Source organism: Rhinolophus ferrumequinum, chromosome 23 (assembly GCF_004115265.2).
Source record: "Rhinolophus ferrumequinum isolate MPI-CBG mRhiFer1 chromosome 23, mRhiFer1_v1.p, whole genome shotgun sequence".
Classification (NCBI taxonomy): domain Eukaryota; kingdom Metazoa; phylum Chordata; class Mammalia; order Chiroptera; family Rhinolophidae; genus Rhinolophus; species Rhinolophus ferrumequinum.
The window spans coordinates 31,408,563-31,435,653 of record NC_046306.1 but is presented as its reverse complement, the minus strand read 5'-3'; the positions used below and the strand labels follow the sequence as shown (position 1 = coordinate 31,435,653).

General features: G+C 38.9%; 1 pseudogene; it reads right to left on the bottom strand.

Moving 5' to 3' along the window:
* Nucleotides 1-21,857: 21,857 nt before the first annotated feature.
* LOC117016224 (thymosin beta-10-like) lies at nt 21,858-21,992 on the bottom strand (annotated as a pseudogene).
* Nucleotides 21,993-27,091: the final 5,099 nt, after the last annotated feature.

Sequence of the window (27,091 nt, the reverse complement as noted above, 5' to 3'; positions counted from 1 at the left end):
TAGGTGTCTGTGGCTTTGAAGGCATAAATGACTACACGCTGCTGTACTCAGGGGATGTGATCAAATTACATTCATGCACAAAAGAATCCACATTGCACCTTTTTCTGTGTTTTTAAATACTTGAAATCCAATAAGAACCTTCAGGAATTACAACACCTGTCTTTCAAGTACATTTACATTGTATGCACATTCATAACTGTCACATTCTCATGGCATTTATAACTTTGGGTAAATAGTGAGAGAAAGGAATTCAGTGGGGCAATGAATAATTATGAAAAACAATCTAAATCAAGAAAAGAAAATTTTGGATTTCATGTTAAGTATTGAATCTTCTCTAGAATGAACTTGCTTCTTTCTCATACAAACCTAATTGTTGTTTCAGGCTAGAATCATCTATTAAAATTAGTGCGTGAACATTTTCCACAGAATTAGAACAAATAATCCTAAAATTCATATCGAACCACAGCCATCCGGAGAAAGAACAAAGCTGGAGGTATCACACTGCCTGACATCAAATTATACTACGAGTTCATAGTAATCAAAACAGGATGGTATTGGCATAAAAACAGACACATAGATCAATGAAACAAAATAGTGAACCCAGAAATAAATCCATACCAATATGGCCATTTAACCTATGACAATAGAAATAAGAATTTACATTGGGGTAAAGACAGTCTGTTCAATAAATGGTGCTGGGAAAACTAGACAGATACCTGCAAAAAAAATGAAATTGGACCACCTTCTTATACTGTATACAAGAATAAACTCAAAATGGATTAAAGACTTAAATGAAAAACCCAAAACCACAAAACTCCTAGAAAAATATATAAGAAGTAAACACTCAAACATTATCCTTAGTAATATTTTTGCTAAGATATATCTCCTTGGACAAGGGAAACAAACAAACAAAAAATACGTAAACAAATGGGACTGCATCAAACTAAAAAGGTTTTTCACAGCAAAGGAAACCATCAACAAACCAAAAAGACATTCCACTAAATGGGATAAGATATTTGCCAATGACATATCTGATAAGGGGTTAATATCCAAAATTTATTTAAAAAAAAAAAAACTCATATAACTCAACACCAAAAACCAAACAACCCAACTAAAAAATGGGCAGAGGACTTGAACAAACATCTCTCCAAATAGGACATACAGATGGACAATAGACATACAAAAAGATGCCCAATGTCACTGATCATCAGAGAAATGCAAATGAAAACCACAATGAGATACCACCTCATTCCTATCAGAATGGCTATCATCAATAACTCAACAAACAAGAAGTGCTGGTAAGGATGTGAAGAAAAGGGAACCTTCATGCACTGTTGGTGGGATTGTAAATTGGTGCATCCACTATGGAAAATGGTTTGTAGGTTCCTCAAAAAACTAAAAACAGAACTAACTTAAGACCCAGCAATTCCACTCCTGAGTATTTATCCAAAGAAATCCCAAGCACTAATTCGAAAAAATATATTTACCCCTATGTTTACTGCAGCACTATTCACAATAGCCAAGATATGGAAACAAATAAAATGTCCATCAATTGGATAAATACAATTGGATTAAAAAAAATTGTGGTATATTTATAGAGTATTACTCTGCCATAAAAAAATGAAATCTTACCATTTGCAACCATATGGATGGACGTAGAGGATGTTATGATAAGTGAAGTAAGTGAGACTGAGAAAGATAAATAGCATATGATCTCACTTTTATGTGGAATCTAAAGAACAGACTAAATGAGCAAACAAAATAGAAATACACTCATAGATACAGAGAACAAACTGATGGTTGCTAGATGGGAGGGAGGTGGGGGGATGGGTGAGAAAGGTAAAGGGATTAGGAAATACAATTCGGGTGCTCGCTTAGGCGGCACATATACTAAAATAGGAAATACAAACTGGTAGTCATGTAATAGTCACAGGGATGTGAAATACAGTACAGGGAATATAATCAATAATGTAAAAACTATGTATGGTGTCAGATAGGTCTCAGACTTATTGAGGAGATCACTTCATAAATTATATAAATGCCTAACTACTGTGTTATACACCTGAAACTAATATAAAATAAAACTGAATGTCAACTATAATTTAAAAATACGTATATATAGCCATGGGATGTAAAGTACAGCATAAGGAATATAATCAATGGTATTGTAATAGCCATGTACTGTGTCAGATAGGTAGACTTGTTGGGGTGATCACTTTGTGAGATGTGTAAATGTCTAATCATTATGTTGTTTTGTACACCTGAAACTAATAATAACAAAAATAAATAAACACATAAAACCCACAAAAATAATTAATGTGTGAAAGTTTGATGAGAAATGGGATTTTTACATAGTCTCAAAGTATCTCCCAACAGAATACTTATTAATTACAAAATTTACAACTTTATAGTGAAGAAACCTAGCAGACCCCACCTTAACCAAGTGATCAAAATTAACACCAGTAATGAAATACCCACATCATGTGCCTCCTGATGCAGTGCACTGAGAAGGACACAATATTATCTGTATGGTTTTCCTACTAAAAGTGTATAAGCTGAAAAGAATCACGAGGAAACATCGGACAAACCCAAATTAAGAAACCTGTTCAAAAATAACTGGCCAAAACTCTTTAAGTTTCAAGGTCACAAAAGACAAAGAAAGCTTGGGGAAATGTTTCAGATTAGAGAATATGTGGAGATGAAATCTAAGTGCAGTATGTAATCCTAGATTTGATCCTGGACCAGAAAAAAGACACTAGTAGGATAATTGGCAAACTTTAAATAAGGTCTATAGTTAAGACAATAAGGTAGAACAATATTAATTTACTGATTTTGACCACTGTACTGTGGTTGCAAGACATATTAACATTTGGAGAGTCTGGATGAGGGCATACTGAAATTATTTATATTTGTAACTTTGTCATAAGTCTGAAAATTTTTCAAAATGAAAAGTTAAAACATAAAGAATTAAAGTCAAACAAGATGAATAAATATATTCACATGTATGTCACATCTGACAAATTGGTAATGAAGAAAAAAAGACAGTGTTTGAAAAATCTACAGGTTTGAGAACTACTGAACTAGAGCATATACAACGTGTCTTTCCATGCTAAAGTTTTACAATTCCATGAATCGTGAAATTTAGCAAACCAGAATGTGTCGGGATGAATTGTTTAAAAAAGAAAAAATCTGCCTTTAACTGAACAGTGAGACAAGATGAGAATTTATTTGAATTTCTTACATCTCTATGTTTGCATCAGGAGTGTGGAATCAGCTAACACTTTCATGAGAAACACAGGTTTTTTGAAATGATTGTGTTCTTCTTTGTTTCACTAGTACAGGCATATATGCTCAAAAATATTTGCATCATTAATGCATTTCATTCTAGATAATATATGAAGTCAATAATCCAAATTATCCATACTCATTCCAACCTAGATTGACCTAGATCCACCCAGCTTCTTGTCTCTCACAGCTAGAATGTTCACAGATTAAAATTTTCATTTCCTCAAATATTCAGAAGACAAATTTGTTATTAGGGGTATAGAAAATAACATGTAATGTATTCTGTGGGGTCATTTAAATATAACTAGCATAATTGTGCCTCTATGTTAATTTTATTAAATAATGACATGCACTTACCTTGGCAATATCCATACTCTAGAATGAAGGTAGAAAAGCATATTTGAATTTGAAAACAAATTTCCTGGCTAAAATTAGCCTCAGGAATTGTTTATCATCCCTGATTCCTATTCTTTAAAACTGTTTCAAGTAAGCGTTCCATGCTGTTTTTACCAGGGATACACTCTTCTACTGCACACACCTGTAAGGGCAGGAACAGACTGGAGACAGCACTATGAGCCTCTGGCCTTTTCTCTGCCACTCACCAAATTGCCTCCATTTTCTCAGCTGTAAATAGAGGTGATTGGGCAAGGAAGTGTTCTCAAACCTTGTGTTATGGACCTGTTTAACAGTCTGATGAAGTCTATGATGTCTGCTCAAAATAACATTTTTAAATGGATTAAGAAAATACATATAATTACGAAAGAATTAATTACATAAAATACAGTGCTCAAACTAATTTTAAATATGTGACATAGTAATATATGTATTTTCTATAGTAACACATTAAATAAGAGTGTCTAGCAGTAGATCTAATAACTACCATAATTTCAAAGAAGTGATGAGCATAAATATCTTGAAATAATCTGCAGCACTGCAATGTGATATGAAGACATCTTTGATTTCTACTGTGTCAAAAATTACAAGTACAGGTGATGTCCCTGTGGTTTGTTGCCCACATTTGAAACAGAAAGAAGAGCAAATTTAAATTAGAGGTTAATGAAAACAAAAATGTAATTATTTTCCCAATCACATTCACAGATTCCCTGGATTCTCTCCAAGGATCGCCTGGTTACAAACCTCTGGACCAGATGACCTCCGGGTTCTCTTCCAGCCCTGTGAGTCTGTCATTTCTATAATCTTCTTCAGCCAGGCACCTTGAGGGGGACCCTAGTCAGCTATGTGTATGAGTGTGTGTGCCTCTCTCTGGGGACTCAAGTTTAACGAGATATCAAAATATTTTATTTGCAAATCTTGGCTGCTGTACAGCACTTAGCAAAGCAGAGCCAGTTTTCCTAGTTGAGATTGGTCAACATCAGGTTCATTTGTCTAGCATTTCACAAAATATTTTCCCACATTTGTCCAACTGCAGTTTGAAGGCTGTAACTGACGATATAAATGTGCCCTAAGGTGGAAAGTCGGACCCCATTTCCCTGAGTGATCTCCAGGGTTGGCCATTACCATGCAGATGCCCAGAGTCAAGGGATCTCCATGGATCTGCTAATTACTCCCCAGATTTTTCCACCAGTAATAAAAATCCCATTTGTTGAAGCTTGTTTGCAGAACAGCCCCCATTTCCACAGTGGTGGCATTAATTAGCCAAAACTTGTGAAAATGACCAGAGTTTATAGGTTTTAAGGGGAGAGAAAGAAAGGACCCTGAACCACTTCTAAATATTCTTATAAATCTCCCCATAGCAACCAGGGACTAAAAGCCCCCTTGTCTTAGCTGCTGTGATTTTTCATGTTTGTAGTCCTAAGTAGGAATTAATTGAGGCCTCAGGTTCCCATTCGAGTAGTGTTTTGGTGGATCCTGAACGCAGAAAGATGGTGAATTTCTCAGATAATCAATCACCATTTCCTGATGGCTTAGTGATGCCTCACACTGGGGCTGGAAAAAACCTGGATGCTCCATTCTTGAAGAGAAGACCCCTGCCCAGCGGGGTGCTCTAGAAACAAACGATCTCCCCAGGGTTCCAGGAGATATTCCAGATGATAGCACTGGGGTCTGAGAAATGGAGAGTGATGAGAGGTGTCCCTGCCCTCCAGCCTGGAAAGATACACAATCTTTAACCTTAGAGATATCTGATACACCCACACAAAGATAGAGACTGATGGAGGAGGAAGAATGAAGCTGGAAACATTTTCATCAATGATTTTATCAAGTCTTTATTTTGAAGCAGTTTTGGGTTTTTTGTTTGTTTTTGTTTTTAAGTTAAGTAGACCAATTTTCTATTAACAGCTTATCCACCAAGAGAAAATGGCCTGTCCTACTCTTAAAAACCCAGGACTTAATCACTTTCTAAGCAAGTGTGACTAGCTTTACTTCTGAAGGGTTAAACAAAAGGGTAAAGGGTAATAAATCTTCCCTCTTCACTTTCAATGACTTTCAAAATGTTTTCCTCTCTAATTCCTACCCTGAGCCAACAATCACTGCTGACTTTAGCTAAGAATTTTATTTTTTAATTTTTTTATAGCTGCAATGTGAGTTTCCCATGCAGTTTTTATTAACTCTGTTTCATTGCAAGGCCTTGCAAGCAAAAACGGCCCTTATTTTTATTTGGAGAAATCTATTTCAGTGACAATCTAGCCTCAGGGCAGCTATATGTCAATCTCTTTGCGCTTTTTTTCCTGTTGAAACAAGCATGGGAAAGTTGCAAGACAAATGCCACACAGGGCAAAGCTGAAGGAAGCAGCATACCAACCCTCATCTTTAACTAACTCAAGACCAGAAAGCAGAAGGAAAGTGAATGAAGGAAAGGTCCAATGGTATAAGGTGGAAGAAAACCCCTGTAAGTCTACCAGCTTTTATTCCCAACAGATGGAAGGCCTTAAATTCTCACCACTTATCAACTTTTCTCAGAACTGACATTATTTGGGATTATGCTGGGAGGCTGGAGTATAATATTTACAATAAGAAGCAAGTCTTCTTAAAAAGGCAATGGGAGCTAAGAGCCTGATATTTCTGGGTAGCCACCCCAGGGCTTCCTGAACGTTCTTCACTGTGACCCCTGAAACAAAGCCAAGTCCTTCAAAGAGGCACCTGAAGGTTAAGGGGAGTGATTATTAGATATCCAACTCCAGCAGCTCACCCTACAAAATGGCAGTATAGCAGTTGGGCCAGGGGTAAATGTCCTGAAGCTAGGTTCCCCAGACACACACACGCTTGTCATCTGAAGCCTCAGTTGCTCAACTAAACACAGTATTTTAAACTTCAACCCTGAAAGCTAAATTCTGAAAACAAATGAAAAAATATCGTAATGGGGAGTGGAGGCTGTAGGATATAATTATCTTTAAACGAGCCAGGCGTTTTCGCAGAGCTCTACATCTTTACATTATTTCACTTAATTTTTTCATCAACACTGCCAAGTAGGCTTTATTTTCACCATTTTGTATATGAAAATGAGTTTGCAAGAGAATTATCAACCAAATAAACAGTAATATAACTTACATGTGCTCTTCATCTGGCACAATTAGAGAAAAGAACCCTTTCTCTTTTTCCAAGAGAAAGTTGGGAGTAACCCTAAGACTATCTGGTCTTACTTCTCATTTTTCAGCTGATGAGTAATAGAAGAACAAATCTGTCTCACAATGTTTTTGTAAATAAAGTTTTATTGAAATATGGCCACACTTCATTTACATATTGTCTATGCTTTTGTATTACAAAGGCAGAGTTGAGTAGCTATGATTAAGATCATATGGCCCACAAAACTTAAAGTATGTACTATCTGGTCCTTTACAGTAAATATCTGCCAATACTGACTAGAGATCAACTTGAGAAGAATTGACATCTCAGTAATATTGAGTTTTCCAGTCCATGAATACGATATATTTCTCCATTTATTTAGATTACCTGTCCCTGCAATTTTTGCATTTTTAGTGTATAAGTCTTACAGATCTTTTTGTTACAGATAAATTTAAGTGTCTATACTTTATGATGTTATTGTAAATGATATTTCTTCTTTTACTTTGCAATTCTTTGATGTTGGATATACAAATGCAATTGATTTTTTACATCAATTTTAAATACTGAAACCTTGTTATACTTCATATTGTAGCAACTTCTTTGTAGATTCCTTAGGATTGTCTACATAGATAAAAATGCTATCTGTGAAGAAAAATGCCTGTTTTTCTTCTTCTTGTCTTATTGCACTGGTGTGACCTCCATTGCAATATCAGCAGAAGTGGTCAGAGTAGACTTCCTTATCGTTTTCATTATCTTAAAGGCAAAACATTCAAGAGTCACCATTGAGTATGATGTTAGCTGTTGCTTTCTCCTTGGATTTTAAAGTCCTTCACACTTCCATTTCTTTGTACCTTTTGACAGATGCTTTTTGATAGAATGAACAAGTGAATAAAAAACTAAGTAATAAGAGGTTGGAATGTTTACTAATTGAATCCTGCCTTATGTTCAGATTGGCTAGTTGGCCTGTTTGATAAGGAAAGAGGGAAATGGGGGAGTAAGAGATTGAGTAGTACAAAGATCCCCCTTTCCAGTACTGTTGATATTTTAAGAGAAAATCTTCAGTAGGTGTAGAAAATGGCATAAGCACGTTGGAAAACTGCTTTCTCATGGAGGTTTCTTATGAAGTTAAACACACACCTTCTCTCTTACCCAAAAAAATCCTCTCTGTGTGTCTACACAAGAGAAATAAGGGCATGTGCCAACAAAAGAATTGTACACGAACTTTCATACCAGCCTTACTTATAACGCCAAAAATTAAGGCAACCTAAATGTCTATCAGCAAGAATGGATTTTAAAATTCATAGTATATTCATACAATGGAATACTACTCAGCAATAAAAGAAACAAACTCCTGGAACATGCAGCAATATAGAAAAACCTCAAGACCTTTATACTAAGTGAAAGAAGCCAGACTTTAAAGAGTACATACTATTTGGTTCCATGCATATGAAGTTCTGGAACAGGTAAAACTGATCTATATTGATAAAAATCAGAATAGTTGTTATGTGGGATGAGCAGAGGGGCAGAGATTGACTAGAAAGGGGAAGAAAGGGACTTTCTGGGGAAGTGAAAATGTTCTAAATCATGATTGTTGTGGTGGGTCCATGGGAGAATATATTTGTCAAAACTCAAACTGTATATGTAGGATCTGTTCACTTCACTGAGTGATAATCCTCAAGAAAAAATAAAATTTATAAAAACAAATCTACAGTGAAAAGGCAGAGAACCAATGAATAAGTCTTCAACTATGCAATTTCAGATACTTGAACCTCTGGTACAAAGAAGATCTGCTAGAGGTTAAGTGACAGCACGGAGGAACAGTTTTGTGAGTTAGGGTCAGGCCCTGCAATCTCTAGCAACAGACATCTCCCAACCAATAAAAACACAAACTAAGCCAAAACGATGTGTGTGTCAAACAAAGCTTCAAGGTAAGTTCTCTAGACCCTCTTCCAACTGAATTGCAGGTCCCTAGCCCTCCTAATCAGAAATTAGGGGACACCAGTGTGAACACGAAATCACTTAGGCCACCCTGACTTTAAGACGCCCTTCCCCATCCATTTGCAAACACTTGTCCATCCCTTCAACTTCCTAGATTCATTCAAATGTCCTATGCACTGTTCTAAATCATTGGGCTCATTGACTAAATGAGTAAATACAGTCCAAGTAACACACTTACAGTGGTGTTGGAGATGTGACAAATGCCCAGGAAATGGCAGATACCATGATGGCTCCCATTTCTGTCCTTCCCTCTAGTTCTCCTTCAGTCCCACTGGATCCTAAGGGGCACTCGAGGAACAGAGTCATGGATATGTTTTCTTGACTTTTCTAGAGTTTCTGGATAAACCATAGGAGCCTCCCGAAGATTAGAGGCCAGAAAGTAGTTTTTCTCTGAGAGGACCAAAATTCTCACCCAGGTTCACCATACCCTAGAATTTCAGAGAACTCTTGAACACCTACCTACATTTTATACTTAAGCAAATTGAGGCCCACGGCAGTAAAATGGGTTTCAGCCACCTTCGCAATCTGTCAGAACCATGTTAGGACTTTGTACCTTGCTTCACTTGCCCCCTAGCCATCACATTCAACAGGTGCTTAATAAATATTTCATGCAATGTATACTGGGTGGGGAGAAACTGGTTCCTTTTCAGAATGACAAGTTCAAAAAATATGCTGTAATAAATTTGCTCATCTGTACAAATTAAAATGTGTTGAATCATGAGGATTTTCTTTGATTTTTTTACAACTAGATTTTTTTTTTTTTCCCAAGGCAAGAATATGTTTTGTTTTCCAGGGCAACAAAGGGGAAGTTAAGCAACTGAATTGAAATCTCTGCTTTAATTTCTAGTCCAGGAGAGGCAGTGTAACAGAAGAGGAAAATCAGAGACTTGGGGCTAACTCACCCTAACTTCTGAGTTAGAACATGTTACCTAAGACTACTCCATATCTTTGGATCATAATTGCCTACATTACAAGGTTATTGTGGGAGCCTGAGACTGTGCCTGGCATAATGTTTGGCACATAGTAGGATCTCAACAAACAGATGTGTCTTTAGTAACAATGGAGCTTCCATTTACTCCAGGTACACGGGACAGTTGGCACTGAGCCCAGCCCATCGCCCCTAGCCTGACCCAAATCAATCCCCGCATCACAGGTTCCGCAGCACAGGAGATCAGGAGGGCTATCTTCAGCCAAAGTGATGAAGTCACGTTCTGGTCCCACTTTAACTCAGGCCATTAGGAAACTGAAGAAGAATGACACTTCAGGTATCAAGAGCAAGCAAACAAAAGAGGAGATGGCAGCCTGAGCTCCAAAATTCAAACCTAGAGCAAGCAACGATTCCAAAACAGCCTCAAACTGGGGCACAACGAAACATTATGTAACCAGAAGACTCCTTTATTTACTCCATTGGCAAACATTTCCTGCCTGGTTTTGTATAAACATGGTGCAGAATTTCCTAGCAGTCGTATCTTCTGTGGGGCCAGCTATCATTACCCTGTTTGGTTCAGAAGGCTGGCCTCATTGTTTCAGCAGTTTGTTTCTCCCCCTCACACCAGACACTTGGGTGAATTGGCTCCATTTAGGGATGGGAGTTTGGGTTCAAGTCTCCTGGATTAACAACACAACAAGGTCACATTGCCCCAGGCAGCATCAGCAACATGGCACGAACCCTTCTGCCTGAGAACGTGGAGCTCAAGCAGTTCCTTAGCTTTTCTGAGAGGTGGAAAGAATGCAAAGATACAGAAGGGCTTAATCCAGGTGGGTTCTGCCTTAGTAAGATCATGTGTACATGAGAGAACTTGGTGTGTTCCAGGAGCTTTTCTAAGAACTTAACAGATATTACATCATTCCATGCACACACACACAATCTTATAGCAGACACACTATTTTATTCTCATTTTATAGATGAGGAAACTGAGGCACAGAGGATCAAGAAGTCAAAGTTAATAAATGGAAGAGCCCATATTCAAATCCAGACAGGCGAGTTCTACACCCTGGTCTCATCCACTACTGAAATATAGTTCTTAGGAAAAATAAAGTAGAACAGATTTGAATTGTGTCTTCCACGCCACCCCAGCCCCTTGCCTCACCAACATGCTCTTTGCACATAGCAATGAATATGTATTGAGAACCATCATGTTCTGGGCTCTATCGTAGGGAATTCAGAGCTAAATAGGACATGGATCCTGTTCTCTAGATCTGCACTGCCCAAAATATTTGTCATTAGACACATATAATTCATTAAAATGAAATAAAATTTAAAATTTATTTCCTCAGCAGCACTAGCCGCATTTCAAGTGCTCAATAGCCATATGTGGCTAGTGGTTAGTGTACTGGACAGTGTAGGTATAGAATACTTGTATCATTGCAGAAAGTTCTATTAGAGAGAATGTTCTAGACTTTGCTACTCACTGAGGGTTCCCTGGACCAGCAGCATCACAACACCTAAGTGCTGGCTAGAAATGCAGTCTCAGGCCCTGTCTCAGACTTAGTGGATTAGAATCATCATTTTATTAACTAGATTCCCTGGAGACTCATGTATACGTCAAAATTTAAGAAGCACTTGAGCCTAGAAACTTTTTTCTGCCCTTAACTTCTATTTTACCAATAATCCCCCAACCCATTTTACTGCACGCGCACACACACACACACACACACACACACACACATGCACACACTCGTGGACATTTGCACATGTGCCTCATTACTCCCATTTCTTGCTAAAGTATTCATTGATAACCAAGATGACTACAATCAAATAGAATGATTCCCCCCGGCTCATTTGCTTCATAAGTCACTTAAAGAACCAATGCTGTTTAAATTAAAGAACTAAAAGACAATGTTGGAGTAATAGGCAGTGGGAGTCTGTCTGACATTTCCTCAAACTCCTAAGTATAAGGAGAGTCTGGACAAAAAAAATCGTAAGCAGTATGGAGCAGTGGAGAGAACCAGAGCCTGATGATCAGAACCATGTGCCAGCCTTGGATGATTTCTAAGTGACAGGATAGCCTTAGGCAAATTATTACAACCTTCTAGAGTATAGGTTTCTCACCTGTAAAATGAAGAAGATTGTGATGGCCCCTTCCAGATCTAAAACTCTGTGTTTTCTATGGAGCTGGTGGTGAAAGGAAGTAAAAAGAGGATGAATTTAGGCTTTGGAGTGGGGTGTCAGCCTTGGATAACGATGAGGGAAGAATTATTTCACTCATGTATAAAGGAATCTCATTACAAAGATTCTTCCTTCATAAGCAGAATTCAGCATGGACTAGTCATCATGAACTCTGTATCCAATAGGGTCAACTGAGGCTTATTATAAAGTGTCTCTCAGTGCAAAAGTGAATTCATTAATGACTTCCAACCATTTCTATATCCACACCCATTACCATGTGACTTTAGAGCTCCTCCCATCAAAAGGTGTGGCCTTTTCCTCCCACCTCATTTTGATCTACCATGTACCTTTGTAGTGCCCTTCTCCTCTGACTTTGGGAATAGCCACATGACTTGTTTTAGCCAATAGAAAGAAGTGAAATGATGGTGTACCTATTCCAAGCCTAGGCATTAAGATGCATTGAGTATCTCTACTTGCTCTTGAACCTCTATCATCACCATGACAGCAAGCCTGAGCTACCCTGCTGGAGGGTGAGAGAGAGAGAGAGAGAGAGAGAGAGAGAGAGAGAGAGAGAGAGAGATATGAAGCAGAGCTGAGTGTTTGCAGTTGACCTAGTAAAGGTCATTCTAGATTAGTCGACAGACAAGCAACATCCAGGCACATGAGTGATTCCAGCCAAGATCAGCAGAGATGGTCGGCTTACCCACAGCTGACACTTGATGTATGATATGTAAATGTTTAATTTTGTATGCCACTAAGGTTTTGTATTGTTGACACACTGAATCGTTGTGGTAATAGATAATAGACACACTCCCTTAGTATGTCTTCCTAAACACACAATAAAAATTTGTGAATGAAATCATCATCATAGCAGGAAAGCTCTTTTTATACATTTCTAATTTAATGCTCCCAACTACCCTATGAAGTAACCTCTTAAAAATGAGGAAATTGAGGAGATCCAAGATGGTGGGGTAGATAAACACTGTGCCTGCTTCCTTCCATAAATAAATTAAAATTACAACTAAAATTATAGAACAATTAACCTGGAGAACCATCTGAAGTCTGACTGAACAGAAATTTTATAACTAAGGATAAGAAGAAGAAGCCACATTGAGACTGGTAGGAGGGGCAGAGACGCAGAATTGATTGGCCCTAAAACTCCATGTGGTGGTTGAGAACCTGGAGGGATATCTCAGCCAAAATGGTTCCCTTTATCCCAGAAAAGTGAGGGACCACAGCCCCACACTGGCTCCACAGCCCAGGATACTGGTGCCAGGAAAAGACACCCCCACAACATCTGACTGTAAAAAACAGTGGGGATTCTGACCAACCGGGTGGGATGAAAGGCGGCAGGAAACCCAGGCGATCTCTTAAAGGGCCTACACACAGACTCACTTGCTGGCACTCACCTTGGGCTCCAGCAGAGGGCCAGTAACTCGGGAATGTCGGAGACATAGAGGGGATAGACTGAACTATGTGGCTTCTGGACAATGGCTGCAGGACAGTCGGCATTTTCCCTCCTCCCATGTAACCGGCTGGTGCCATCTTTCCTGTATTGAGCCCACCCCCTATGCTTACAGCCAAATCTGAATCTGATTCATCTGGTGAGCTCTATAGCTCCACCCTGCTAACTAACTGGGACCTCATCTTACCAACTCCTCCAACGATGGAGGCAGTTTCTCCAAGAACATCCAGCCCCACCTACATTGCGCTCTTTCTTGGAAAACTATCAGACCTGGGGTCCAACAGACATCAGGTGGGTGGTGACAGGCCTTGGTGTGATCTGAGACTTTTGCTAAGTAGCTTCAGGCTCAGAAATGGCACCAAACCAGAATTTACATCAACCTGGTGACTTATACTTTTCCCATTCTAGTGATTCCCTGAGACTCTGCCACACCCAACTTGCATACCACGTAAGGCTTTATTAGTGGTTGAACCCTAAGAGAGCTGGAAGGTGGCAGCAGACCTCAGACTGTCCTGGCATTTTGTGGAGCTACCCCAGGCCAGGTAATGGTGGCAGATGTCCTCGTTCACAGCATGGCCTCTCCCACAATCCTGCAGGGTTAGCTCAGGCAGTGAACAACTGCAGATCACTTTGTAGTTCTTACTAAGTAGTACCCGGCTGGTCCCAGGCAGTGGGTGACCTGGACCTGCACAGGAGCCCCTCACGAAAGGTCCCAGAGCCAAAATACCTGGAGGTTGGCTTCAGACGACAGTGGAGTACCCCCCAATGAGCCCCACAAGTGGCACACCCAAAGAGCAGTCTCAACAGTCACCAGAGCCCATGGGGGCAAATCCCGCTTAGTGGGGTAAACCCCCCACAAAGCAGCCTATAAGCTATGATGTGGCTGACCCCACAGCCAATCAGCCTGAGGGTCAATCCCACCCACTGAGGTTCCAATAGCAACCAACACTCGATTATAACAGGAGGGCACACACAACCCACACAAGGGACACTCCTGGAGCACCTGGTGCAGATGACTAGGGAGACTGCCACTGGGTCCCACAAAGCACCTATTATGTAAGGCCATCTGGCCAAGTCTGGGAGACATAGCAGATCTACCTAATACATAGAAACAAATAGAGAGACAGCCAAAATGAGGAAACAAAGAAATACATCCCAAATTAAACAACAGGATAAAACTCCAGAAACAGAACTAAACAAAATGAAGACAAACAACCTACAAGATACAAAGTTCAAAACAATGGCTATAAGGATGCTCAAGGAACTTAGTGGGAACTTCAACAAAGAGATACCAAGCATAAAAAAGGACATAGAACCCATAAAAAAAGAATCAGTCAGAAGTGAATAATACAATAACGAAATGAAGAATGCACTAGAAGGATTTACTAGCAGACTAGATGAAGCAGAGGATTGAATCGACTATTTGGAAGAGAAGGTAGCAGAAAACACCCAATAAGACAGCAAAAAGAAAAAATTTGCATCATAGGGGTACCAGAAGGAAAAGAGAGAAAGCAAGGAATTGAGAACCTATTTGAAAAAATAATGACTGAAAACTTCTCTAACCTAGTCTAGGAAGTGCAGAGAGTCCTAAACAAGATACCCCAAACAGGCCCACACCAAGACACATTATAATTAGGTTGGTGAATGTTAAAGACAAAGAGAGAATCCTAAAAGCAGCAAAAGATAGGCAACTAATAACATGTAAGGGAGCTCCCATAAGATCGTAAGATGATTTCTCAACAGAAATTTTGCAGGCCGGAAAGAATTGGCAAAATATTCAACGTAATGAAAAGTAAGGACCTAAAACCAAGATTATTCTTCCCAGCAAAGCTATCACTTAAAATCAAAGGGCAGATAAAGAGCTTCTCAGATTAAAAAAAAAAAAAAAAAAAAAAAAAAAAAGCTAAAGGTGTTCATCATCACCAAACCAGTATTACAAGGAATGTTAGAGGGACTTCTCTAAGATGGAAAAAAAAAAAGGGGGTCAAAATTATGAATAATAAAATGACAATAGCTACATATCTATCAACAATTTCTTTCAATGAAAATTGATTAAATACTCCACTCAAAAGACACAGGAGGGCTGAATGGATAAGAAAACAAGACCCTTACATATTCTGCCTATAAGAGACCCACTTCACATTGAAAGACACACGCAGACTGAAAGTAAAGGGATGGAAAAAAATATTTTATAAAAATGGGTAAACCAAAAAGCTGGATTATTTATACTGATACCAGACAAAATAGACTTCAAAACAAACAAAAGACAAAGAAAGATCCAGGAATCCCATATCTGGGTATTTATCTGAAGAAACTTAAAATGCTACTTCGAGGGGACATGTGCATCCATGTGTTCATTGCAGTATCGTTTACAATGGCCAAGGTGTGGAGGCAGCCTGGATGTCAATCAAAGGATGAATGGATAAAGAGTAAGTGATACATAAATACACTGGAATATCGCTCAGCCATGGAAGGGAATGGATTCCTGCCATCTGTGGAGGCATGGATGGACCTGAAGGATATTGTGCTGAGTTGGAGTGTAAGATAGAGAAAGACAGATGCAATGAGATTTCACTTATATGTGGAATCTAAAGAACAAAATAAACAAACAAAACAGAAACAAACTCATAAATACAGAGAACATTTCAATGGTTGCCAGATGAGAGTGGGGTTGGGAATGAATGAAAAAGGGCAAGGGATTAAGAAGTACAAATTTGTTGTTACAAAGTAGTCATGAGGATGTAGGGTATTTCATAAGGAATATAGTCAATAATATTGTAATAACTATGTATGGTGTCAGATGAATACTAGATTTGTTGTGGTGATAGATGGGAAGGGGTTGGAGGCCAGGGTGTAAGAGATGAAGAGATTGAGAAGTACAATTGGTAGTTACAAAATAGTCATGGGGTTATAAAGCACAGGAAATATAATTAATAATATGGTAATAACTATGTTTAGGGCCAAGTGGATACTAGACTGGTCAGAGAGATCATTTCTTAAATTATACAAATGTCTAACCACTATGCTGTACACCTGGAATTAATATAAAATAATATTGAATGTCAACTGTAATCAAAAAATTAAAAAGGGGGAAATGATGAAGGGGAATAAGTGGTTCAAATCTCCAGGCATAAAACAAATAAGTCATGGGGATGTAACATACAGCATAGGGAATATAGTCAATAATATTGATATGTGGTACTGTGTCAGATGGTTGCTGGACTTAGCATGGTGATCACTTCTTTAGGTATAAATGTTGAATAACTATGGCGTATACCCGAAACTAACATAACATTGTACTTTAGCTATATTTTAATAAATTTTTTTTAATGAGGAAATTGAGAGTCACAGGTTAAGTCACTTGCCTGTAATCACATGACTTATAAGGGTTTGAACTAGGATTTGAACCAGTTTGTCTGACTCCAACTCTGACCCCAATTTTTAAAGTCCAGTGATATCTAAACACTATATGGTGACATAGAAAACCACTGGCCTGAGAGTCTGGCTTCTACCCCATTTCTTGTTACTAAAGAGTTGGGTGAACAAGAACAAGTCATAGCTCTCTATATCTGTTTCCTCAACTGTAGCAGGAAGAAGATGAACACTTTGATTTGTGTTTTTCTTCTATTTCAACAGTCCATTATTCTATAAATGTTTAGACTCCTGCCTGGAAGTATAAAGGCATATCATAGAGATTTTATGGTAAGGTTCCTAATAGAATTTGGACACATATCTAAGTCTAATGGATATTGGGGTTCTGCTAAAATCTCCTCCATACCCTGCTTGAAGTTAGATGACCTGAATTGGAAACTCAAGAGCGAACACAGGAGCAGAGTGTTCTCAAGGCTCAAAGCCAAAGGAGCCTGATGGGTCTTGCTACCGACATGGCCCTTAGAATAGAAAAGAGGTCTCTTAGAGTTTATGACAAGCAAAGGGGAAAAACAGTCCATTTGGGGGTGGGCAGGGAGCAGTGTGGAACTGAGATAGCAAAACTGTACATAAACATAAGTATCAATGATGGAGATACAGCACACAGATCCCTCTTCAGGAAGGGCTTGTTGTCCAGCTGCAAGGTATGCATTCTGCGCATAGCCTCCCTCTGCCAGCTCCTTCAGGGTGTGCCACAGCCACAGAGTCCCCACGCCCAAGACACACCCTTTCTTGGGGTAGCCCACATCAAATGACTGATGTAGGACGAAATTGAAAGGATTGGTTATCTATACCCAACTCAGGAGAGCTCTGGAAGGCTATTCTAGCTCCAGAGTTCATGCCTGGTTAGCTGAGGCTTCATCAGACCTGTAGCACAAGTCAAATTCTTTTTCTCAGTCTTTAGTAAACATCTTACATTTCAAATTCTGTCTTAGTGTCCACTTCCAAGACCCCAAGACAAATTCACTGCTAGAGTTAGTGGTTACAGTAAGTACTGAGATCCAATCCATTTACCTGATGAGGGTCCCATTTTATTTTTAAAAAGATGAAACAAAAGAAAAATTATAAAAAGAGAGGGAAAAAGGAAGGAAGATGGAGGGAGGGAGGGAAAAATCAAAGAAGGAAGATGGAGGAAGGGAAAAATTAATAGAAGTTATGCACTTCCAAAAATTCAGAACTCACTATCATAAATACTGAACAAATGGAATTTGTGATACTTTTGGGTGATTACGGAAGTAGCAGTCAGGGGTCAACTGAGCACCAGCCTGGATGATGAAGAGAGAAATAGTAACTTCTCCCCTCTGTTCCTACATTGCTGACAGTCCTTCAGGTACTACAAGAAGAATGGAAGTAGGGCAATAAAGGAAATACTCAGGGCAAGTTGGAACATGAATCTCAGCAATGTCTGACTGAGTTCCCAGAAGTTCCTTTGTTTTTCGGTTTTGTTTTTCTTTTTTTTTTTCCTCTATTCAGTTTATGGCACCATTCTTATGCAGTCATTCTTATAAGAAATAAGAATGACTACATATTGATCTTTTACTATGTGATAAGCAAATGTGCTAAGAGCTATAAATGTATTCTATCAATTATCACTCACAACAACCCTAGGACAGTGAGGTAGATATTATTGTTCAACAACTACTCATTCTCCCTTCCTCTTTCCAGGGGAAAAGTATAATTACCTACCTCCTCAATGTTGAATTTGGCCATATGACTTGTTTGACCAATGAAATGTAAATGTATGAAAGCATAGGCTCTGACTGGAATTGTTTAATGGTTTGGTTCATTCTCTTGTATTCTAGACACACCTCTCAGAGAATCACTTCTTTTTGCCTGGTACCTGTAGAGTAGATCTAAACCCAAATTTCAGCCTAGAATAGAGCTGCCTCAGTTGACCTACAGACCCTTGAGGGAGAAAAAAATATTTATGGTTATAAGCCACTGAGAGATGGGGGAATGGAGGAGCTGTTTGTTACACAGCATTATTGTAGTAAAAGCTGACTACTAGAGACATGCTCTGTAAATATTCCTATTTTCAGATGAGGAGATTCAAGTGCAGGGAAGTTAAATGACTTCAAGATCACACAGTTTAATTAGTCAAGCTGAAATTTAAACCAAGCAATAAAACTCTAAACAAGTGTCCTTAATCCCTGTTTTATATTGCATATTCAGTGTTTGAGGTAAACATTGTGATTCCATTCTGTGCGAAATATGAAGAGATCTTTGAATTCCACCTCAAACCAAAATTCAGTTATTTTATATTCTAGGTTTTCTTAAGCATTCTTAAATAGTAATGTCTATGAATGGGCCAACACTTAACATATGATTAATTACTGTGAATATTGTAACCAAAGAAATGACACTAAAACGTCCAATCACTAGTTCAGGAAATATATACATTATTTTCATAAAATAGTAAGTTATTACTGAAAAAGACCTGATTTTCTTATCAATGAAAAACTCAGGGCAACTGAAACTGCAAGAGAAATGAGGAACAGGTTGGAACAGGCACATCTCTAAGCCTGTGTGCTCTGAGATTTCAGCCTTTAAGAGAAAGATACATAAATGAGGAACTATAACTTGCACTTAAACTTTTAAATTAATTAATTACATGGTTCCTTTTTAATTGTCAAAAGTGGTGATCACAAAAAATCTTCCCCCTTGTTATTTCACACTTTTCATTCTTTTCCTATACGATACTGAAATGTATACAATTGAGTAAAATGATTTATGTGAACTCCCCCCGCCCCAGCTTTGTTTTTCACTTACTGAATAGACTACAAGAAATTTTTGAAACTTCCTGGGGAATTTCAAGACCCCACCAGAACTTACATGCACACCCTTCCTCAGGACAACTCCATCCATCATTCCCTGCTGCTGTGGCTGCTTTCACAGCCCTTAGAGAAGATAAACTTGTGACCCAAGCTGGGAAGTTGGGACTGACTCATGCTGAGAAGTTGAGCAGTATAAAGGGCATCTGGTACTTTAATTTATTCCTTCAGACTTCCCACTGCCCTTACCAGAAACTTATTGCCACAGTTCTCCAGGTTCTTTCAACTCAAACCACTTATACACCTCGCTAGAGATGCATAACTATAAAAGCTCCAACCCATTAGTTTAGATTCTTTCCAGATCCCTTCAGAAGGTCTGTCCTAAAGACAGTGATATGCAGTGAATAACCTCAAAGGGAACATGCCACAGAATATTTACTGAAAAGATGGCCTAGAATGGAAGAGATAAAGCAAAGAAAGGCATTTTAAGATTCTGCCTCTAATTGCCTGAAATGCATGTTAGCTCTTTTAGCCTGTGAACACCATGAACAAAATAGTGATACTAATCCTCCACACTGGATGAACAAATCGTTCTTTGGTGCCTCTTCAGAGAGTCTCCCGTCAGTGGCTTTCAAAAGGCAGGTGAAAATGAAAAAATGTACATTACAGCTGCAAAGTAAAATGAAATGTCTGCCAGTTCCACATACTCACTATGAGGTCTGCTGTAAGCCTGGCCCGCCTGATGCATGATGGGAAATGCACAATAATGATGAAGCCTTCATCCCTTCCTTCAAGATGCTCACAAAGCCCATATTCACTCAGCAAATATTTATAAGCAACACGCTCAAGGTGCATTCCAGTCCCTGAGAAAGAACATGATGGAAAATCAATTATCTTAATCTCAAGGATTTTACAGTCTACAAAGGAGAGAAAACTGACATTAAATAATTCTAATGCTAAAAAGAAAGTGATACATACCTAAGAGAGACCCAGATAACGGACAACGAAGGGATAAGGAGAAAGAAAATTACTTAGCAATAAGGGGGGACAGACTGAGGAGGGAACTCTCCAGTGAGGAAGCTTTTGAGGTGAGTCTTAAAAGACAGGGTGTGGATGCATGCACAATGAGGGAACACATTCTAAACAGAAGAGAATTCCATTCAAATGAGCAAAAGACACAAAGCAGGGAAGCAGAGGTAATGTATGGAAATAACAGTTCCCCTTGACTCAACTGTAGGGGACATACCTGGCACTAATGGGAAATAAGATAGAAAAGTAAGTTGGGAGGAAAATTTCAGAGGGCCATGACTATGAGACTGAGGAAGTTGGCGTTTATTCAAAATCTCCTCTGCTGAGTTCTGGGTGTTGTGAAAACAGAATGGGCAACGATCCAGGATACTCTCCTGGTGTGACCACAACAGCCTGCTTTTATCTAGTTGACATACTGGAGTTTCTGGACAAGATTTCATTCAGGGGACCACATATGAAATCACTGCTGTCAGCAAGTTTGAAGCTGTGCAAGGTTTTTAAGAGGGTCAGATGAGTCAGAAGATCAAATACCAAAAGATGAATCTGGTAGTAGCAGTACGTGTGATGGATTAGAGGGAAGAGTATAAACTTGAGAGGATGAATTAAGAGGTGATTGCAACATCCCAGGTAGAGGTACTGGGAGCCAGAACTCAAGCACAATAGTGTGGGGGATGGGACACTTGCAAGTAGTACAAAGAGGTCAACCTTCTGGGCCTTGGAAGCTAGGATACAGCGGGGAGTCAAGGGTTTAGAGCCTGGAAAATAGGGTACTGTCGCTTGACATAGAGGACATGGGCCACAAGACAAGCTTGGAAATTGAGAAGCCAAGTTCATTTGGGGAAATATTAAATTTGAGGTTCTGGCAAGATTTCTAGAGGGCAAACAGCTTGGTGGGAATGTCTTGTAGGTAGTCGGGGGAAAAAACACAATCTCACTGGATACACTTAATAGATGACTACATTATACAGTTAATTGTATACAGGAAGGCTTTTTGTTTGTTTTGTTTATTTGTTTGTTTGTTTTGGCACGAGGTGTGTTTTATTTTCATTAATCATACAAATCATTTTCTACAATATCCCAGGGCAAACCAGAGAATTTAGCAGTCTGATTGGGGGGGTCCCCTCAGAGACCCACATGGGCATGGAGTGCCCGGGTTCACAGTGCTGCTTGTTGCTCATGTCCATCTTGCAGGCGGCTCCTTCTCCACATCACGGCTGGAGATGACAAGGGTGGGGAGTCCTCCGGGTTCTTAAGAAATTTCACTCCATTTCTCCTGCTCAATGGTCTCTTTGTTCAGCAGGGTGTTCTTCTCCTGTGTCTCCATCTTCTACAATTTGGCCGTATCGAAACTGATGATTTTCCCCATGTTGGGCTTGTCTGCCATTTTCTTAAAACAATCCCCCATCTTCGCTCCGAGCCGAGGTTCCTGGTTACTGCTCACGTCGCTGCAGCAAGAGACCAGGAAGGTATTTTTTCATAAAGTGCAAAAGCTCATTACATGCTAGACTTCATTTAAGTGTTTGCCTTCCTGATTTATCTTCCTGACCCCCAAACATATCAGGTGCACAGGATTTGGTCCTGGGCCCTCTGTTCTTCTTGCTCCTTATTCTTCTACTCAGAGATCTTATTTACTACCAACTTCAAAAATCCATATTCCATGTTTTTATCCCCAGCCCCACAGCTCCAACTGCCTAACAGAGATGGCCGCCTGTCTTGGGTGTTCCAACCCAGTCAAGATAAAGATGAACTCATCTTCTCCTCTCCTCTTTAACTGGTGCTTCCTCCAGATGTCCCTATTTCTTTAAACTAGAACTTCAAGCTGTGGTGTTTGAGACTATCCCTAATTCGTGACATAGTCATCCCAGAATAGCAGTTTCTAGCATGTTGTTCCCCTACTCAAAAGTCTCTGGAGGCTCTGAATGAACACAGAATAAAAGCCAAGTTTCTCAGTCCAGGTTTCAAGGCCATCCATGGGTCCACCCCAAATTGCCTTTCCAATCGCAGTTGTCACTGTCTCTCTGCCCAAGCCTGTTACAAGAAGACCACCTTGCACCTCTCTCTCAAGCATGTCGACCTTGATTCCTTCCTGCCTTTTCAAGCATAGTGGCATTCCTTCTTTCTGCCAGCGACCATCCCTCCCCAGCCCTTCGAGTCTGGACAAAAGTCCCATCTCCTCATGAACCCCTTCCTTGTCCATTCCAGGCCAGAAGTGGTGCTTCCTCTACATTCACTAACAAACCAGGTGGTGCTTACATATCTATTTCCTTGTGTGTGATATGGGGTTATAAGAGTACCTATATTATAGGATTCTTTTAAAAATTAAATACGCCCATTAAATAATTATTATCAATATTGTTATATGCTATTCATTGGGCTAGGCTTTGAAGGATATAAGTAGGAATAAGATACTCACATAGTCCCTGACCTCAAGATGCTCAAAATAGGGAAAAAATGGATTGGGGAGGGGAGTCGCAAGTAATAGGATAATTTCTCACTATTTTGTCTAGTTATCCTTTCTAGGGTGTTTAAGTTATGATTCTTCGACATGATTGTAAGCCTTGGGCAAAGTAAGTTGAATATTTTCTTAAGTAACTCTTTGGAAAGCATAATTCATTTTTATTTTTTGTGCTTTTTACTTCTCCCCGGAAACGGTGTACTAAATAATTATATTTTCAAAGGATAAACATTTTAATTCCAAGAGTCAGAGAGTTTCACTCATCTGACTACACTTCAAAATAATATAATTATTAATAGCCCAATATTTAACATCTACTACTGATAGGTCCTCATTCTTATATGCCTGCAAATCATACACACACACACACACACACACACACACACACACACACACTCATCCCCAACTGTCCAGTGCATATATACTCAGACTTGAAAACAGCACTGAATCAAGAGCCAAAGAAAAAGAAATTTCAACCTCAGCTCACCTCTAGAATGGGAATAAGTATATTAATTATCCTTGTCAAGCTTCAGTCTACTCATCTATAAAATGTGTACACTAGATTGTGGCTACCGGTCCTGGTTGATCATAAGACTCCCATTTAGAGAGATACGTTATAATTTGTATTCCTGGATTCTAATCTGGACCTGCTGAATCACAACTTCCAGGAGAGGAGCCTAGAAATCAGTACCTTTCACAAAGCACTCTGGGTGATTGTGGTAATCAGCCAAGCTTGGGAATCTCTTCTTCAGTTCTGATTCTCCTCACATTAGACATACTCCTCTCCAAGGAGCCTCTGATGGCTTGGAGTCCGGGAGGTGAGGTAGAAAGAGCATTACTTCTAAGCAGAGGCTATAATGGACGGAGTCTCCTCCCTCCCGGCTTTGTGCTCAGAAACATACTTTCTTTTCACTTCCCAACTGTGGTTTCTGATCAACATAAACGGTTCAACCATTTATAATTCTTTCACAAGACAGCTAAGAGCAAAGAAAACACTTTGATTATTTTGATACCTCTTAAGGACTTAAAGCCAACTTTGAACATGTGACACAAAATCTCTCTCATCAGATAATAATGTTGCAGTTGCTGAATTCGATTTGAATCAGATGCATATCTCCAATTGTTTCACTTACTCAACTGTGTTATTTTAAAATCTTATTGAGTCCTCCCTGTTTACATAAAGATACATTTAAGGAATTATCCTCAGCCTTACTGGCTTTGATCGAACCTCTTCTATAAAATGCCACTTTGCTGGGGCTTTCACTCAATCAGCTTAAGACAAAATTTCTTCCCACTCTCCCAGGGGAGCTAAAAGGCTGTGCTTTGCAAACTCTAGCTTACAAATTTTTCTAGAAGAGCAAAACCACCTACAAGAGCTTCATGGGCAAAAAACTTTCCAAACTCTGAACTAATTCCCAGAAAATGTGGATACAAGCCATGTGCTTCTCCCCTGTATCATATGATGGAGTACCTATATACAAACAAACAAAATCACCCAAATTCTCTAGGAAACTGCTTTTAAGAGAAATATTGTGCTTCTTTCTCCCAGGTTGTGGTACAAGAAACCTGATCCCAAGGAGCCCCATTGTCTGGTTAAGGGGTCTCAACCTGGGGAATCTGATTGCCTGGCTCCATCTTCTGCTAGCTGCGTGAATTTAGGCAAAGTACTCGTGCTTTTTGTATCTCATTTTCTGCATCTGAAAAAAATAATAATAGTGTCTGCCCTAAAGGTTGCTGTGAAGTTTAAATTAGATAGTACATAAAAGGCTGAAAATAAATCCTGATGCATGGTAAATACCCTATAAGTGCTAGCTATTATTTCTTGTAGGGCTCTAGCACTTGAGGCAAAATTAGTCAAAAGAATCTCTTGCTTCATCTGTCCCACCACCTCAGCAGTGGTCAGTTATCTTCTCCAATGGTTTGATTTTGTCTATACAACTGCTCTCATCCGTAGATGCTTCCATTTTCTTTCTTGAAGAAAACCGAAAGAGTCCTACTGGGATGGCTGTTACTCTTAATTGAAGGGCACAACTTTGTTTGTTCTTGTTCCTATAGCCTAAAAGACACCACTAGCCAGGTCCATTTGTCATTGTGAATTCACCTCTAATAACTTTTGCACACCAACAAAGTCAGAATACCTCTGCTTCAGCTTGTCCCGACAGCTGCCATTCTGGAGGTGAGAGATGCAAAATTCAACCTCATTTGAGCTCAGTGGTTGGCATCCTGTTGACACCCGACAAATTTTTGAGTAATTAAAATCTGTCCTCCCAACCCTCCCCACTAAGACAATAAGACAATATAGCATGGTACTCTGAAAAATTATCAATTGATCTAAGATTGTCCTTTAAAAGGTCAAAGGAAATGAACAGGAAGAAAGAGAAGGTTAGGTTTGTGGACGTTTTGTCATGAAAAGCTGGACATTGTTATATCTGTTGGGAGGACAAGAGTATGAAGTGGTAGGCATTTAAGTAGAATTCCACCTGTTCTATGCCCAGATTCAAGACTTTATTTGAGGTAGATGAGAAAGCACAGAATCTTAAGCCATTTCCAGGAAAATGACAGAACTACCTAAAACCCTAGATGAGTTACTTGACAAGGGAAGTTGACAAGTCAAATGGTCAGGTACACTTAAACAGTCAAGAGGTTCCTTGGACCAGAAAGGCCTGAACATCTTCAACACTCACAAGCTCATTTCCTGCTGAGTATGATGGTCCTGCGTTCAATATGGGTGAAGGAAAACCAATCACGAAGAAAGTCGGTTTGCTGGCAAAGCTTCCAGAAGGGAAGAAATGTATCACTTAGGTGACAAAACCTAAAATTTCATTGATTTAAAATCTGGGATGTTAAGAGTAGGACAAATTTTACTAAAACATGATTTGGGGCAGGAAAGGGGAAGGGAATTAAGAAGTATAAACTTCCAGTTATAAAATAAGTCCTGGGGATGTAATAGCATAGTCAATAATATCGTTAACTAGGTACGGTGACAGATGGTTACTAGACTTATTGTGGTGATCACTTTGTAAGGTATATAAATGGTGAATCACCTGAACTAATAATATTGTATGTCAACTGTAATTAAAAATAAATTTAAAAACTAAAAATAAAACATAATTTGGATGGACAATCTTGATTTACTTCAGAGACATGCAAAATTAAGCTAAGATTTTAAGTTACTTTCCCTCAAGCATTGAAAAAAAGAAAATCTCTCTTAGTGAAACATAATGTTTGAAGTACATGGCAAAGAGTTGGCTCTTATTGAAGTTTTTATTGTATCCTGTTCACTGGGACCCTAAACACTCAGCCTGTGCCCAAACCTAGTATCATGGTCAGAATTCTGATATTCAGAAAAAATATAATGAAGCTTCAATATTTACTTCATACCTGGAGGAGGGAGAGACTAAATAGTTCTATACAAGAAAAATATAAATTATTCAGAAGAAAATTCTCCATTATAGCTTAATCTTCTCTGTTTCCACATATTTGTAACTGATATAACTTCAGGAAGTGAAGAAGTTACACCCATCCTAGTTTTAACTGAAAAGGCCCATGGCATTCTGGGAGTGGTTTCTTATCAGTGTTACTTTGAGGAACACAATAGTTTCTGGGTAATACCAGTATTCCAAATTGCTAATTCTCTTCCCCAAGAGAGTGGTTTAGTTAATGTAAAAATCTCGAATATAATACATTCCCCTATCCTAAGGACATTAAAAATAAAGGATGGCTTTTAAATTTCAAAATATTCCAATAGGAAAGCTTTTTGTGTTTTTTCTTTTGTTTTGTTTTTTGGTTGTTGTTTTTTATTTTAAATAATAAAGGTGGTACAGGAAGCAAGGAAAATAACATATGAATGAAATTTTATTTATGCAGAATTTGTTTATTGAATCGTACTTTTTAGGCTGATCAGCTAGACAGAAACACAGCTTACTATGCCAGATACTTTTTTCTGTTCTCTTTATATGTATTTTTGTGGCCATCTCTGTCACTAGAGCTGTGCCTCCACAGGAAAACAGGTCTTCTTAGCCTGGCTA